Raw genomic sequence first — 16914 nt, forward strand, 5'->3', positions numbered from 1 at the left:
AACATAGCGGTATTCCATGAGGTTGGTCGCCTTGATGAAGTTGATCACTTCATGAATGACTCAACCACTATTGAAATGCTTTTTTCACTGCTTTCTTTAGGCATGTCAATCTTTAGCCCTCCTAATGGATAGGTTGTTTTTTTGTGGTCACCCATGTTTGACCCACTCGTATGATTATGGTGCTCTCTTTGAAGAGGTAGTGAGGGATTTCTTTCTTGTGTTCTTTGTGAGCCCCTATCCATGGCCAAGTCATGATTGTGATCCATGTCTTCTAAGTGCTCTAAAGAAGCAGATTGGTTTTTATCTTTGTCTTTATTCTCTTCCAAAAACACTACCACAAGAAAATTTTAATGATATAATGAAAATTAATTTAGCATTTACAAAATCAAGTCATTTATAAAAAACTAGAACATACTTTCTTGTGAATTTTTTCATGCATGAGAGAGAGAGAGAGATCAAAATCTTCTAACATCTTTCTAGAGGCTTCTACCATGATGGTTGGATCCGAGAAGTTCAGTGGTGCTAAACAGTCCTGCCCATAAAGAGCTTTAAAGGGTGACATTCCAATGCTTCTGTGTTCGGAAGAATTATAAGAATATTCTACCAAAGGAAGACATTGTAACCACTTCTTTGGCTCTTTCAAACAATAGGCCCTGAGAATGTCCTCAATGACTTGATTAACTCTTTCAGTCTGCCCATCTGTCTGTGGATAATACGCTGTACTCAAGGTTAATTGTGACCCAATAGATTGGAAACGAGAAGTCCCAATTTTTTATGTAAACTTGGCATCTCTATCACCGACTATATGCTTGGATAAACCATGTAACCTAAAAATCTCTTTGATGAATACCTGGCTAATATCCAAAGCAATAAAGGTTGTTTTTACGGGTATTAGATGAACCACTTTTGTGAGCATATCAACAACCACGAAAACAGAGTCATAACCTCCTATAGAAGGTAATCCTGTAACGAAGTCCATACAGATGCATTCCCATTTCATCTGGGGTATGTCAAGAGGTTGAAGTTGGATGGTAACTTGATCCTTTCAGCTTTTATCCACTGACAAGAAAGACATTGCCTCACATAGCGAAGTATGTCTCCTTTCATTCCAGACCAAAAATAACTCCTCCGGACAGCATGAAGAGTCTTAGCGCGCATAACCCGGCTGTCTTGATGTAGGGCTATCGTGTGCTTCATACAAAATAGCCTTCTTTAAAGATGGGTCTCTGGGTACACAGAGTCTATGTCTGTAGTAAAGACATTCTCCCATAAGAGAGTAATCTTTAGCTTCAGGCATCTTATTTTGCTGGACTAATAATACTATACACTGGTATTCTGGATCTACCAAAGATGCTTCTTTGATTCTGTCCCAGATAGGGTTATTTGAAATAGAGATAGCTCCGAGAAAATATTTTCGGCTGAGTCCATCTGCAACTGCAGTTTCCTTCCCTGGTCTATACTTTATGTCAAGGTCATATTCCTGTAAAAGCTCTATCCATCGCCGTTGTTGCATATTGAGAATAGGTTGAGTAAAAATCCATTTTAAGCTCTTATGATCTGTAACCAGCTGAAACTTGCGCCCGAGAAGATAATGTCTCCATAGCTTCAACGCATGAATAACCGCTAATAGTTCCAAATCATGAGTAGGATAGTTCTTCTCATGATCCCTCAGCTTTCGCGAAGTATACGCCACCGGTCTTCCTTCTTGAGTAAGAACTCCGCCTTAAGCAAACTTGCTAGCATATGTCGCTACTTCAAATTATTTACTGAAATCTAGAAGCTTCAAGATAGAAGCTGAGACCAAGAATTATTTTAGCTTTGCAAAACTAGACTCGTGCTCCGTCTTCCATTTGATCCTCATTCCTTTCTTTAGGAGTTCCGTCAAAGGTGCAACAATACGTGCATAGTCCTTGACAAAAATCCTGTACCATCCCGTTATCCCAAGAAATCCTCTTACGTCGCTGACAGTGGATGGTTGAGGCCAGTCAACGATATCCTTGACTTTATCCAGGTCCACTGAAATACCTTCGGCCGATATGACAAATCCAAGATAATTGATCTTTGGTGAGCAAAAGGTGCACTTGCTCGCTTTAGCGTAAAGTTGGTGTTCTCGAAGAAGATCAAGCACTTTACGAACATGTTCTTCATGATCTACCTCATTCTTAGAATAGATCAGAATGTCGTCAAAGAAAACCAAGACAAAATCATCCGGATAAGGTCTGAAAATATCCTGCATAAGTTGATTGAAGCTTGCAGGAGAATTTGTTAGACTATAAGACATTACTGTGTATTCGTAGTGTCCATACCTAGTGTTGAAAGTTGTCTTAATTTGGAATATCCGATTCCTTGATCCTGATTTGGTAATACCCTGACCTTAGATCAATCTTTGTAAACATTTTGGCGTCGTGGAGCCTGTCCAAGAGTTCGTCAATCCTTGGAATTGGATATTTGTTCTTGACAGTTACCTGGTTCAGTCCACGGTAATCTATGTATAGCCTTAAGGTCCCATCTTTCTTCTTCTAAAAAAGAACTGGTGCACCCCAAGGAGAAGTACTGGGTCGAATGAATCCTTGTTCAATGAGTTGCCTAAGTTGTTCCTTGAGTTCGATGGCCTCTAGAAGTGACATTTTATAAGGTCTTTTTGAGATAGGCTCACATCCAAGGATAGTCTCAATCTCATGATCTACCTCTCTATGTGGTGGAGGATTCGTAAGGTCTTCAGGGAATACATCCACTACAAGAGGTTGTGTGCTCTTGTGACACTGTTAGCGACGGAAATACACTGGGTTTTTATAAACCCCGGCGTCGCTAAAACCGTCGCTACGAGCGTCGCTACGAGAGCGTCGCTATATGCGTCGCTATAGGCGTCGCTATAAGCGTCGCTATAGGCGTCGCTATAAGCGTCGCTATAGGCGTCGCTATAAGCGTCGCTATAGGCGTCGCTTTAAGCGTCGCTATATAGCGACGCTCATAGAGACGCTCATAGCGACGATTATAGCGACGTTTACACAGAAGACTATAGCGACGCTCATAGTGACGCTACAGAGCCATAAATAGCGACGCTTATAGCGACGCCCGAGAGATTTTTTTTTTTGGTGGCAGGGCATTGAATGCCCTGCCACCCATCAACCATATTGTACTTGATTCACTTTTTAAAAAAAGTGCAAGGGTAGATAATAGACCCAAAATAGTCACCCACAAGACGCATTGTTTGCAAAATTTACAATTGTACACATCATAGGCAAAATGAATTGATTGGCAAATGTAATAATGACAATTGTACAACATCATAGGCATAAAGAATTGATTGGCAAAAGGAACTGCGGTGACAAATGTAATAATATACATGGTTCAAAAAGACGTATAAAATCCGTCTCATGATACATAAGCTATGAGAAACCCTAAACTAATGCTATCTAGCTACGGCTAAATTGACATCGTCTAGTCAGACGTCTCATCGTGTCCAAGCGGTGTATCTGTCGGATTCTGCAAAAGAAGACAATAAGACAGCTTTCAGTAAGTATAAACATATAACGACATTTATAAAACAATACAAAAAATAAAAAAGAGTAAACCCTAATACTAACCATGCCGCCGCGAGAACTGAGAATGTCCATCAGGGCGTTTAAGCCCTTCCTGCCTGCGTACTCGCGCTCGTACGGTGTGGGATCACGTCGTGTCATCGACCACTGTCAAAACATACAAAGATTTCATTATGTTAGAATTAAAAAACTCATAAACCCTAAACTATCGAACATAAAGAGCAATGTGAAAACACTTACAAAATCGGCCTCAAATGATGCCCATCCACCGCTCCCCAAGTGGTGCGAGCTCCCTGCCTCTACTCGCGCTCTGGCTGCATCCTTTTGTTGCTTCCACTTGTCGGGATTCTCGCGCGCTGCTTTCTTCGCATTCTTCCAATATTCTTTGGCCAGCCAATCTGGCCTGTTCCACCCATTCTTGATTGCTTTTTGCAGTTCAGAACGCTTTTGTTTGCAGTATTCGTGCATTCGAATCTTCATCAGGTCTTCATTGAAGCGCTGATCCCGTGTTGGAACGGGAAACTCATCATGAAGTATGCTGATGACTCTGTTTTTTAAATCACTTGGTACTTCACTCCATTTGTTTAGTATGTAGTGTCTAAACAGCTGAGAGCAAAGACCACACATGCGCGAGATCACCTTCTTGCCGTCATCATCCATGATGATGCCGCCGCTGATGTTGACGGAGTAAGGCAAGCCCTCTGGCCGGTGATGCGTGAACCTGGGTGTCTCGGTAGGGGTCTCTAGCGGCGTGTCGATGGGGGTATGGACATCAGGTGCCTCCACCGGCTGCTGGGCCCCGAAGCGAGGAGTGTCGAGTGGGGTGGCTCCTGGCGGAGTAGGTAGAGGTGTGTAGCTTCTAGGAACAGTCAACCGTGCAAAACCTGGCGTAGATGGCGATGTTGTGGCTGGTGTGGGGGCGGGCAAAGAAGGGGAGGGTAAAGAGCCTCGTCGAACACGAGGCGGTGTGGAGGCATCGGTGGCGGAATCCCACAACAACCGCCACCGCCACCACTAGAGCGCCGGTGTCTAGACGAGTGTGAAGCTCGTCTCGTCGACGCCGAAGCTTCGGAGCGCGCCGAATGCTCCGAAAGAGAGGGAGATGCGGATGGAGTAGGAACGCGCGATGATGCGCCAGAGCGATGACGCTCCACGTACCATTGTCTCTGCTGTGGTGACAAAGAAGAAAGAAACTCCTCATCATCCATACCTGCATTAAACACACGAATATTTAAACTTAATATTGAATGAATAGAGTAGACAATGACGCAAAGACCATTAAATACAATGACATAATGATGCATATAAATACAATGACGCAATGAATTGAGTGATAGAAGAGGCAAGTCGAAAACTCAGAATTTTCAATCAAAAGATGTGAGCGCGAGTAGAAAAGAGCGTTATACACCATGGAAGGTACTTAGAGAGCCAGAGCTTTTACAACACGGAGTAAAATTGTTCAAATACAATATTTGTGGCTTTAAGAGATCTCTCTCTCATCCTCGCATAACTCAGCATAACTTCCTGTATCTATATAGAGCTCTCCGTTTAAACACATATCCTCTGTTTCATTTTGTAGCTCCTCTGCATGCACCCCATATAGAGTAGTAGCCTGTTGATGCTCGTCTGGCACCACCGCAGCGGCTTCTGATTGAGCATCTTCTCTGATCTCCTCCATTGATGTCGTTGTGATTGGCACATGGTAGCCTTCATACGTCCTTTCACTACGAGGGGCTACCTCTATGATGTACCACCAGTTTGATGTAGACTTTGTAGGATGAAATATTACCTGCCAGAGCCACATAACTTACCTGAGAGCTTTCAAGCACATAACTTGTAAAAGGGGGATGTTAACTATTTACATACTTACTTGTTCACAATGCTCGGGTAGTACGAAAGTGTCTCTTAGGTCAGTCCATTTCTTAGTAGAATCCACCTCAAGAAAACCAGACTCTCCTCTACGCATAGTAGCGTTGCGACCCTCCATGATTATCTTGAACCATTGCACGTTGAACAAGTCGACAAAAATCCTCTGTAATCGATCCTCAAAATCTCTTGCAGCGTGCCGAAGTAAGTGAGTTCCGCCACCACAGGATATGCATCAGAGGAACGTCGTTGACTAGACTGTTCAAATTTTTCCATGATTCCACAATCTTGAGTAAAACGCTTTTTGTCGATTCGTTCCACCCTAAAATGTCGACCTTTACACCATGCTGCTGTGTATGACTTATACTACAACGAACAAAGATTATGAGTGGCCGTTCAAACGTTTATAAATAAAGTCACTTGCTAGTCGTACATTGCAAACTTACCTTGGTCGCGCAACCCCGAGAGTACTCCCACTCTTCTTCAGTCACTTCGTCACCGCATTGTTGTGCGCTTTTCAATTGGTTGTGCAACCATCTTAAGCTCGTGAAGGTTGGTAGGCTCTCCAGAACCGCTGGATAGTGCATCGGTGGTCGTCTTCCCCGTCTCCACTCGATTCGTGCCCTTTGTCGCTCTTGCTTTGCATCCTCATATTGTGAAATTCACTTTTGCATCACTGGATTGTGAAGCATGCAAAATCGGTTGATTTTAGCCTCTAGATCTTCCGTCATCTTCTTCTCAACACCGAGATTGCACATGACAATCCCAAATATGCGCTCATCATCTATGGTTCGCCATAGCGTGTCCCGGGATTTATCAAATCCATCTAGCCACTCCCCAATGTACACTAGGGACTCTGATACCAACCAACCTTCTACCATGCTACCCTCCGGACATGCCTTTTGACGCACATATCCCTTAAGCGTTTTCATGAAACGCTCTAAGAAGAACATCCATCTGGAATGAACTGCGCCAGCTATTTCCACCTCATCAACTATGTGAACAAGAAGATGCACCTGAATGGTTAGCATGGTAGTAGGAAAATGTTTCTCAAACATGCACACAAGCTCCGCAGCATTTAGTTTGGCGAATGGTATGGAGTCTACGTTGATCTCCTTTTGTGAGATCCATTGCACCAGCTTTGCAAGTTTGTAGATTGTGTTACGGATGTCGAGAGACAAACATCCCTCAATGGCAACCGGTAAAATAAACTATAAAGTATGTGCACCAATGATATTAAAGTCCACATTTTATGCAATGATATTAAAGTCCACTATGAACGTACCTGACACATTTTATGCCAATCGTGTGACTTCAAACCAATAAGCTTTCCTTCTTTAGTAAAACACGTTCGGAGCGAGTGCATTACGCCAGTGGGGGTCCGCAAAGATCGAATGGTCTTTTTTACTTTGCGTTCTTGGGCTCCTGTGAAAATCCATGGTGTTTTAGGGAGTTTTATCGATCCATCAGACGCTGTTTGCTGCCAATATTGCTCCATACGATCCACATTTCTAAGGTCAGCTCTGGCTCCCAAAGTATCTTTCTTGCTGGTCAGATGGTCCCATAGTAGATTACCCACATTGTTGAATATGTGCATTGGATCGAGCAAGTGATTGATCATGAGTCGGGGCCAGTATGGTAACTCGTACCATAGAGATAGTCTCTTCATCCCTGGAGGCAATCCGTCATCGCACATCTCCTTCTGCTCTAACCATGCTTGTGCAGACATCCTTGGTGGCTCTCTTCCCAAAAAGCCGTTGCGTAACACATGATTCTCTAGAAGATACGCTTGATGACCTTCGTAGATTTGCTTCTTCAGTGAGGGTGCCCTACGTGCATTCAGTCTAGGTCCACATGTGACACATGCTCTGTATCTGCTTGTTTGAAGCCCTGCATGTATACACATGATAATAGATCAACTATGGGAAAAAACAAGATTTACAGTGTCTGAGTGAGGAGTGTCAATGATCACCTGAGCATTCTGTTAGCCCGGGATAGTCATGCATGGTCCACATTAGAATGCCTCTGATCAAAGCATTCCGTCGTCCTGTGTGTCGGCTCATATCCACCACCTCTATGCCAATCCACAATTGTTGTAGCTCTTCCAATAGTGGACGAAGATACACATCCATATTCCCCACTTTATATCGCCCTGGCACAATCAAGCTTAGCCATAGGTGCCCCTTCTTCGTAGTGAACCACGGGGGAATGTTGTAGTTGACGATGACTACGGGCCATACACTGTAAGATGTTGATCTTTGACCAAATGGATTTACACCATCCATAGCCAGGCCTAAGCGCAAATTTCGAGCTTCCCTGGCAAAATCCGACCATGTTCCATCTATATGTTTCCATGCTACGCAATCTGCAGGAATTCGTAGCACACCATCCGAAGATTTATTCTCCTCATGCCATGATGCTAGGGCGGCCATGGACTTACATTCGAAGAAATGCTTGATGCGAGGAAGTAGAGGGAAATGTCGCAAAACCTTTTGTGGAATTTTTGTCCCGTGGAGATCTACTCGATATCTTTCGGAATCACATTTCGGACACTTCTCCATGTCTATGTATTCCCCTCTGAAAAGAATGCAGTCATTAGGACAAGCGTGGATAGAATTGTAATCCATCCCCAAGTTTCGCAAAATCTTTCTTGCTTCATCTCGGGAATCTGGCATCACATTGTCAGCTGGTAGTATGTGCTCTTTCAGCAATCTACACAACATAAAAATATGATACAGTCGTGTAAAAATCTATCAGATCATTATACATTTAGAGTTCTATTAAAGTAAACTAATTGTAATAGATCACCTGAAAAGCGCTGTGACGTTAGTGTCACTCCATCCAAACTTTGCCTGCATGTTGAGAAGAACCAGGAGTGCTTTCAATCTAGACATACGTGCTCCATTATACAATGGCGTATCGGCTTCACTTTTCATATCATCATAGATAAGCCTTTCTGAATCCATGATCGTCTCGATCATTTCATCAATCTCGGGCTCAAACATTGCCTCGTTGGGAATGTGCTCTGCATGATCATCCCCTGAGCTGTCAGAGGCTACATCTTGTGGCCTCACATATGCTGCTTGACCAAAGCGCCTGCGAACACGTCTATTGGGTTGCAAGATTGCTTCTTGTTGGCCAGCGTCAGAGTCCGACGAGTTATAATTGGCAACAACTCGATCTATAATAGATGGATCGAACTCGCCAAATTTGCAAACGTGCTGCAAAGAAACACGTCTTGTCCATCGCACAGCATGCTTGCATTGATTACAAGGACATAAGACCCTCGTTGAGAGATAGGTGTTTCGGTTGGACGGTCCCACATCCTCGTCGCTACTCATAATGAGGATAAAAAACTTATAACCTGGACAACAAATTTAATATTCTATTGGCATTCTTCGTCTTATCTCTCTCTCTCTCTCTCTCTCTCTCTCTCTCTCTCTCTCTCTCTCTCTCTCTCTCTCTCTCTCTTTACCTCACATTCTCTAGTCATGTCCAATCCCTGCACACCTCGGTCTAGAGGTGCACGGAGATCAGAACCACCGGGTTATAATCTCGTCTTTATTGGTCAATACCTATATTTGTGGGTACAAGAAATCGACACACCCACGTCTACATGATACTACATGTAGTGGACAAAACACCTTTGCCTCTTCTCTAGCTGTAGCACTTCACAGCATCTTAACATCTTTTCACAGTAGATCTTTTCATTGTTCGTCTAACTCTAAACCCTAAACCGTAAGTAATTCTTGCGTGGACTCGATCTAACGTAAATAAGCATAAATCTAAATAAACGTAAATCTAACTAAAAATAAACCTAAATCTATTTTAACGTAAGTCTACATCTAACCTAATCTTTAACGTCTTTTGGGATAGTTTCCTACGACGTTAAAACTCTCTTCTTCTTGTGTGTGTGTGTGTGTGTGTGGGTAAACCTAAATAAACCTAAGTCTAATCTAATATAACATAAATCTAAATCTAACGTAAATTATGTTATATTAAAAACAAAGAACTAAACTAACAGGGATTATAAGAACCTTAAAACTGATTTAACACATAATTTTTCACATAACTCGGCAAGAGTTGGCATTCTCATCACTAAAGATGTGAGAGTTAACTTTCGGCGGTGAAGTTGCCTCATCTCCATCCACATCTGACGACAGCAATTGGCCCTTTAGACCGTTATTGCTCTTGTTACTAACTTTGAAGTTGCTGTTGAATGACTAGAGGTTGTCTAGATGGTCATTGTGTCGGGGATGTAGTGACTCTTGCCGCCCTGAAGATCCACCTTCTTCCCTATCTTTTGAAGACATTTCACCAGTACTTTTGGAGTGAAGGCAGCAATACCCTATATTCCATTGAGGGCTTTCTTCACCCGCTTCATGCAGGCATCGCAGTCTATGGAGACCTAAATCTAATCTAATATAACGTAAATCTAAATCTAGCATAAATAAACGTAAATCTAATTAAAAATAAACCTAAATCTAATTTAATGTAAGTCTACATATAACCTAATCTTTAACGTCTTTTAAGATAGTTTCCTACGACGTTATAACTCTCTTCTTCTTGTGTGTGTGCGCGTGTGTGGATGTGTGTGCCAATAAAAAGAGATAAATGGTATAACCTTTCTATCACCCATGCCAAGTATGATAGATTGATTATGCCATTTCCCTCTTGAATAATAGGTCTTGAGTTCAACTCCTCGTCGGCTAGATCTTTAGGTCTTTTAATTTTAATTAGTTTCCTACGACATTAAATTAGTTTCTCTCTCTTTCTCTCTCAATGTGTGTGCGTTTTTTTGGATCGTATGCATGTTTTCTCTCTCTTTTCCTCTCTCAATGTGTGCGTTTTTTGTTTATGCATATTCTCTCTCTCTTTTCCTCTCTCAATGCGTGCGTTTTTTGTTTATGCATGCTCTCTCTCTCTTTTTCTCTCTCAATGTGTGTGTGCATTCTTTGTTTATGTATGTGTGTGTGCGTTTTTGTTTTTGTTTGTACTCACTCTCTCTCTCTCTCTCTCTCTCTCTCTCTCTCTCTCTCTCTCAAAAACACTATGTGTGTGTGTATGTGTGTGTGAGAGAGAGAGAGAGAGGGAGAGAGAAAGAGGGGAAGGGAACATGATAATGAGGAGAGGGAAGGAGCATACCTGGCTCTCCTTCCTCTCCTCGTGTGTGTGTGTGTGTGTGTGGAGAAGAAAAAGAGAGAGAGAGAGAGAGAGAGAGAGAGAGAGAGAGAGAGAGTGAGGGAGAGCGTTACCTGCTCCTTGCTTGAGGGCGCCGAAAAACTCAGATCTGAGATCTGAGTTTTTGGGCGCGCTCGGTTATTTTTTTAGCCCAGCCGGCGTCGCTATGAGCGTCGCAAATTTCTTTGTAAATTTGCGACGCTCATAGCGACGCCGTGATTTTTTTTTTTGAGCGTCGTTGTGTGAGCGTCGCTAATATGAATAGCCTCTTGTACTGATCATCATACTCCCTCAACCAGTTTGGTCGAAGTGAGGTATCTAATTGCTCCACCTTGTAGAGCTTTATCGCATAAATTTGCTACCCCTTTCTTAGTCCCTTCAAGATTCTGCTGGCCTTAACTAGAGTAGCCCTAGGTCTCCCATTTTCCCCCTGGATTAAGACTTCCTTACCCAAGTTATCAGTAAAGGTAAAGTTCCCTTGTGCACAATGGATGTCGGCCTTATTTTTCTTTAACCAGTCCATCCCTAGTATCCCATCAAAGAATCCTAAGGGTAGGGTTCGAAATTGGACAGAGGTTGGGTGCCCCGGGCCTAAATCAAAGTGGATTTTTCCTGCAGAGTGTTGAGATACTACTTCCTTGCCGTTTTCTAACTTAACAACTAATTTGTTTGTTGGATACTTATCTAGCTTAATCTTCCTTATGCATCTGGGTCAAAGAAATGAAAGAGTCCTACCACAATCTATAAGGAAGTCAGCTTGTTCCCCTCTGAGAGATCCTGGCCTACGAATGACTGCGTATTGCTCGCAACCATTGGGGTTGTCAACTGTAGCATGCAAGGTTGCTCTCTCTACACCCTCGTCTCCCACAGTTGGTTGTACCACTACGGATTGGTCACGCCCATGGGCATTCAAGGGTATGGCATTGGCGTCGGTTTTCTAAGTCATCTTGGGGCATGTGGATCTGTAATGCCCAAACTCGTCGCAACCATAGCATCGAACATTTGGGAATTCCATGGTAGTGGTGGTAGCCACAATAGGGCACTGGTCATATGCTTGGTTGGTTGGTCTGTTATTCCAAACATTTATCCTTGCCCTTTTTTCCAAATGATTCCTCCTATTCTGATTAACTTTTTGTACTTCAAGAGCTAAAGGTTTGGCCCTCAACAAATCATCCTGTAGTGTTGTCAGCCTGAGAGCTTCCAACCGAGTATTCAAAGGGTCGATTAGCCCTTGGCAGAACCTTGCTACCTGTTGTTTCAAAGTCATCTTAGGAGCATAAGAGTGACGAACTTTGCATAATATTCTTTGACAGATGAAGTCAGCTGCCGAAGTGAAAAGAACTTGTTCATCTTCAAGGTTTTATAGACGGGTGGTAAGTAACGTCCCATTACTGCAGCTTTGATTTCTTCCCAGGATTGGGAAGATCCCTTAATATCCAAGTCCCTACAATGTTGCTTCCACCATATCTTGGCATCGCCAGACAAGCGGAACATCGCAAGCATGGTTTGATTCACGGGTTGGGTTCCTGCAGCTTCAAAGTAGTCGTCCATAGCCTCCATCCACACTTCCGCATCTCTCTCCATATTTGCCCCCTCGCCCTTAAAGATCAGAGGTTGGGCTTGTTTGAGGAGGAGCTTCTTCTCTTGCTGCTGAGTAGAGAGCAACAAGCGGTGCCTACATGGGTTATACGAGATTCTTGATACCATTACTTGGATTTCAAATAGACACAAGACTTAAATAAAATTCAAGATCCCACTTTATCGAGAGACAGAGAATCAGAGACAAAAATACTTTATTCATGAAATTTTATTACAATCAAAACCCCTTAAGGTTTAGGATAACTCATTATCAATTTATTACATGGCTTTTTGGATTGCGTATAAGATACACCTAGCAAATTGTGTTTACATGATACTCTTCTTTTATTCGTGAAGTAGTTCCTATACTCATGAAGGCTCTTCTTTTCTGGTACTCAACAATCATTGTGGTAGTAACTACTTTGATGTACTCCAAAAGCCGGGATTCTTCTTTTGGTACTCCAAAAGTTCTAACTCTGTTTGCTAGGATTACATTGGTGACGTTTTCCAAAAGCCACTCATTGAGAGTTTGATTGGTGTCGTCAGAGACAGTCAGGTCCAATCATGTAGGCAGCAAGTAGAATATCTCCACCACCCTCAATTCTTCTTCCCAACGTATCTTCTTCAAATCGATAGAACGAGGCATCCTAGCTTCCGAGCGTTGATGTAGTAAACCCCTCCTGCAAGTTTCCAATTGAGCCCCCATCCTCTATCGATGCGAGTGCAGTGCGGTGTATGAGCCTTCATCAGCATCTCCATGACATCTCGCCTGAATTGGTAAATTGGGGATCGTCCAGCTTGTTCATAAATAAGCTCAAACACTTGGAACTTCTAATATTCTAGCACGGGGTCTTCCTGCAACACCAATGCAAGGAATTCGGATCAGCTACCTATATACCCTTACGGTGAAAGCATGTTAACTTGTCGCGCTTTTTGTGCTAGTTAGCAGTTTCAAGTTAGCACACCTTCCAAAAGTTGGGCGTCCGGTAAATTTTTTACAAATAATATCAAAATTTTTCAGAGGTTGTACATTTGGATTCCTTGTTTCAAGTGCTTTCTATTGATATATCATATGTCATAGATCTTGGAGATGTAGCTCAAGTTATTGTACTAGTTAGCATATGTCAAAATTGTGCTAGTTAGTATTGTCCGGGACATGAAAAAGCATGACAGGTTAACATGCTTTCCCCCTTAGTTCCTTTTAAATATTCAAACAATACGACTTTATTTCTCAGTCTAACCTTGGCTTTGATACCAGGTGTGAGGTCCCCACCCCGTCATCTCAGATGACGGATCTGATGGTAAACCTGGTGGCCACTAGATCTATAGCGGAAGCAAACAAAGCCGTTTATGGTTCATCTAGCGGACAATCTCTCATCACAAAGTGAGTTGAGTTCCAGCCTACTAGTATTGAGATCTAGTTCCACCTCGCAGGGGAAGCGTGCTTAACTTATCTAGCGATCCTAAGACCCACGTTCCAAGAGGAGAGAAATCCCGAGTGCCTTTTTCCCCATGTTTCACAGACACGTACACTTGAGACTTCGCTGCTCTAGGGGAAATAAGTAATACTAGTGTCGATTTAAACACTATGGGGATGGAGAGTTCCCAACCAATCGGGACCACCCTTATCATAGGCATTGGCAACTTGAGCCAAGCCCCCAATTTCCACCCCCACACTCACACTTCCTTGTGTGTCCTAATTACTACCACAGTGGTTGTTCAACATAAAAGTTCCTTGATTATATTCCGATTCACAAGGTTCGTTAAGACAACCCTTCAACCAGTATTGCATAGCGGCACCAAGACAGAGTTCTAGTAAAAATTCTACTCAAAGTTATTCATTAAAATTCCAATGTTCTGGAGGTACAACATCCCGCCTCCAGCGAGAGTTTACTCCTCCCGTTGTCACCTAGCTGCCCATACAACTAGGTATGTCCACCGCATAGAAAGCACGACATGGACATCCCCACCGCATAGAAAGCAGGACGTGGGTTCCCACCGCATAGAAAGCAAGTCGTGGGTAAAGGCCCTAAGGTAGTAACTCTAGCTACTGCAAAATCGTCGCGAGCTGCCCCATGTGATCAGTAGGGGGATCAGGACTAGTTCAACATTGGAAATAGAATGAACATGCCGAGCTAAATTTTCTCTAGGAGACATTCTTTCCTATTTCAAACAGTATATCCATCAACCATTCTTTCCTACTTAAACAATTGAATTCAAATGTCAAGGTTTCCATCGGATTTCTCCAACATGTTTAGGGATATGTTCTTTCCTAACTTATCGTATGCAATGTTAAATTAAACAAACTTGAATAAAAATGTGACCTAACTCCTCCATTTCCTCGTCAATAGCCCGTGAGATGGCCGGTACTTGTTCGTCCACGGGAGCTTTTCCTTTCCCATTCACGTTGCTTGTTCCGGTCTCGCGATCGTGGGCACCACTGAAGCGAGTTCTCTTTACCGGGCCCATTTTATACTCACTACTAATTGACAAACTTGGAGAAAAAAACTAATGTCGGAGAGTACCATAACAATCAAGATGACAGATTAGATTCACTGAACAATTCATTCTATACGAGAGGGATAGATTTCCTTCAAGACATAGTATTTTATGGATAGTTTCTCACTTGTTTTATGGGAAATGGCTCTAGGATTAAATACTTGGACTAGGTAATTAGGAATTTTCAGATTTTACTTAATCAATTTACTAGAGAGATGAATTAGACATGCTCAATCACCTTCCTAATGCAAGTAGAAAGATGCAGAATTACCGTATGCATAGGTGAGAGAAAATTCCCTTCTTAGTGGCTTAATGACGGATTAATTTTCCTTAATTACATCCTAATCTATGAATAAATTTCATCTAACTTAGTTACACCAATATTGTGTGGTAATAGAATGAAATTAACCAAATCCACATCATTACCGGCTTGACAATTAATTACTATACTTACTAGCGAGAGACTTCTCTTACTAATCATGCATTAATCTATGATTAGGAGAGATTAATTGCTTGCATAATTAACTATTGGATGTTGATTATGTAATGGAATATTGATATGGAGAATTAGAGAGCAGCTATTGAAAAATATAGCTAGGATTAAGCATAATAGATGAGGAATTAAGAGAATGATGAAGAGGTTTACAGAAAAGCATAAATTTTAAATCAATATTACCGTGATTTGGGACTGAAATCCTCTTGATTTTTTGATCCAATGGAGTTCTCAAGACGAGAATCAGGAGGCACTTCCCTCCTTTGCTTCTTCTCCAAAAACTATGTGTGCCGGCAGCACCTCCCCAAGGTGTGTGTGTGTGTGTACTGAGTGGGTGTGTGAGCATGTGTGTGTGTGTGTGTGTGTGTGTGTGTGTGTGTGTGTGTGTGTGTGTGTGTGTGTGTATGTGTGTGTGACCACACTCTTAAATAGGCCTCTCCATGCTGAAAATCGACCAGGATTTCTATTTACATCTGAATGAGCACTCACTTTATGCATGGCAAGTCTAGTTACCTTCCTGCCAAGTGTCCAATTAGCTAGTCTAACTGACTCTCACGCTCACTCTCGAGCTTGGAAACTCTCCCACAACTCCCAAAAGACAAGAGGGAGCCACCTAGCTGCTAAAGCAAGCTCCGAGTGGCCTGGAACCTGTTCCCACACAGCCTCGAGCCCCGGTGCCTCCCCGCACAACTTTAGGAAAATTTGGTTTTAGGCTAAAACGGGCCATACGAGTCGGAATTTAATGCCATAAATTGCTATACTGAGCTCTAATGAAGGTGTATCTGCCTGAGTACCTACCATATTTAGCAACCCTTGAGGTCTAAAAAATGCATTTTTTCAAATTCGAGGTACGGGTGCAGTTTTTCGAGAGGTTCAAGACTAGATGGGTCGGGTGACCAAAAACTTACAATTTATTGAAAATTTTCACAAAAAATTATTTTAATTCACATTTTGAAGCTTTATAACATCCTAAACATCATGGCACTAACAGAATTTGGAAAATTGCTAAAAATAGTAACTTTTTTCATTATGTTCATTCCATGGTACAAGGGTGCTCTTTTTGGTCGGGGTCAGAGACCTTACAATTGTTCCGGCTACCCTTTCTTTGGAGCGCCTTGTACTTACCATTTTGGACCATTTCCGCCTTACCTTTGGTGAGCGATGTAGCAGTTGTGGCCATGTAATATTTGGTCCTTGCTTTACCACATCCAATGTTAGATCATAGGGCCTAGAACACTCCCCTAACTGAAAGTCGTTGTTGCCTATTTCTCATTGTGTCCTTGACGGCCTCTCGCTAGTCTCTCCTTTCATGCTTCTCTCATCATTATTTTGTGCAGTTTCCCTCCTAGATCTCTTTATATTCATGGCCTCAAATGGTTCTACAAAGGTTACCTTCTCCTTACCCTCATTTCTCTCCTTTTCTCTCAGTGGATCCACTACTACAGCCTTTCCTTTCTCCTCTAACCTTATGACGTTTAGAGTGTGATAAGGTGGTGATGCAATGGGTGGTTGTGGTGGTGCCTGGGATGGATGTAGAATTTGTGTTGGTGGGGCTGGTGCTCGGGGTGGAGGTGTTCTCTCTCTAGGGGGCGAGAGTTGTTTTCTCCTACCTCCTCTATTATAGTTTTGTCACGGTTTGGGACACTAGTATATACCATGCACGTCTTCTCCATAGTTGTAGTAGTGATACTCCATCTTTTGTTTTCGTACTCTCCTTGGGTCTTGATCTCTCTCCTAATTCCTTCCTTGCTGTAT

Source organism: Adiantum capillus-veneris, chromosome 6 (genome assembly GCF_014529385.1).
Source record: "Adiantum capillus-veneris isolate H3 chromosome 6, ASM1452938v2, whole genome shotgun sequence".
In the NCBI taxonomy this organism is placed as follows: domain Eukaryota; kingdom Viridiplantae; phylum Streptophyta; class Polypodiopsida; order Polypodiales; family Pteridaceae; genus Adiantum; species Adiantum capillus-veneris.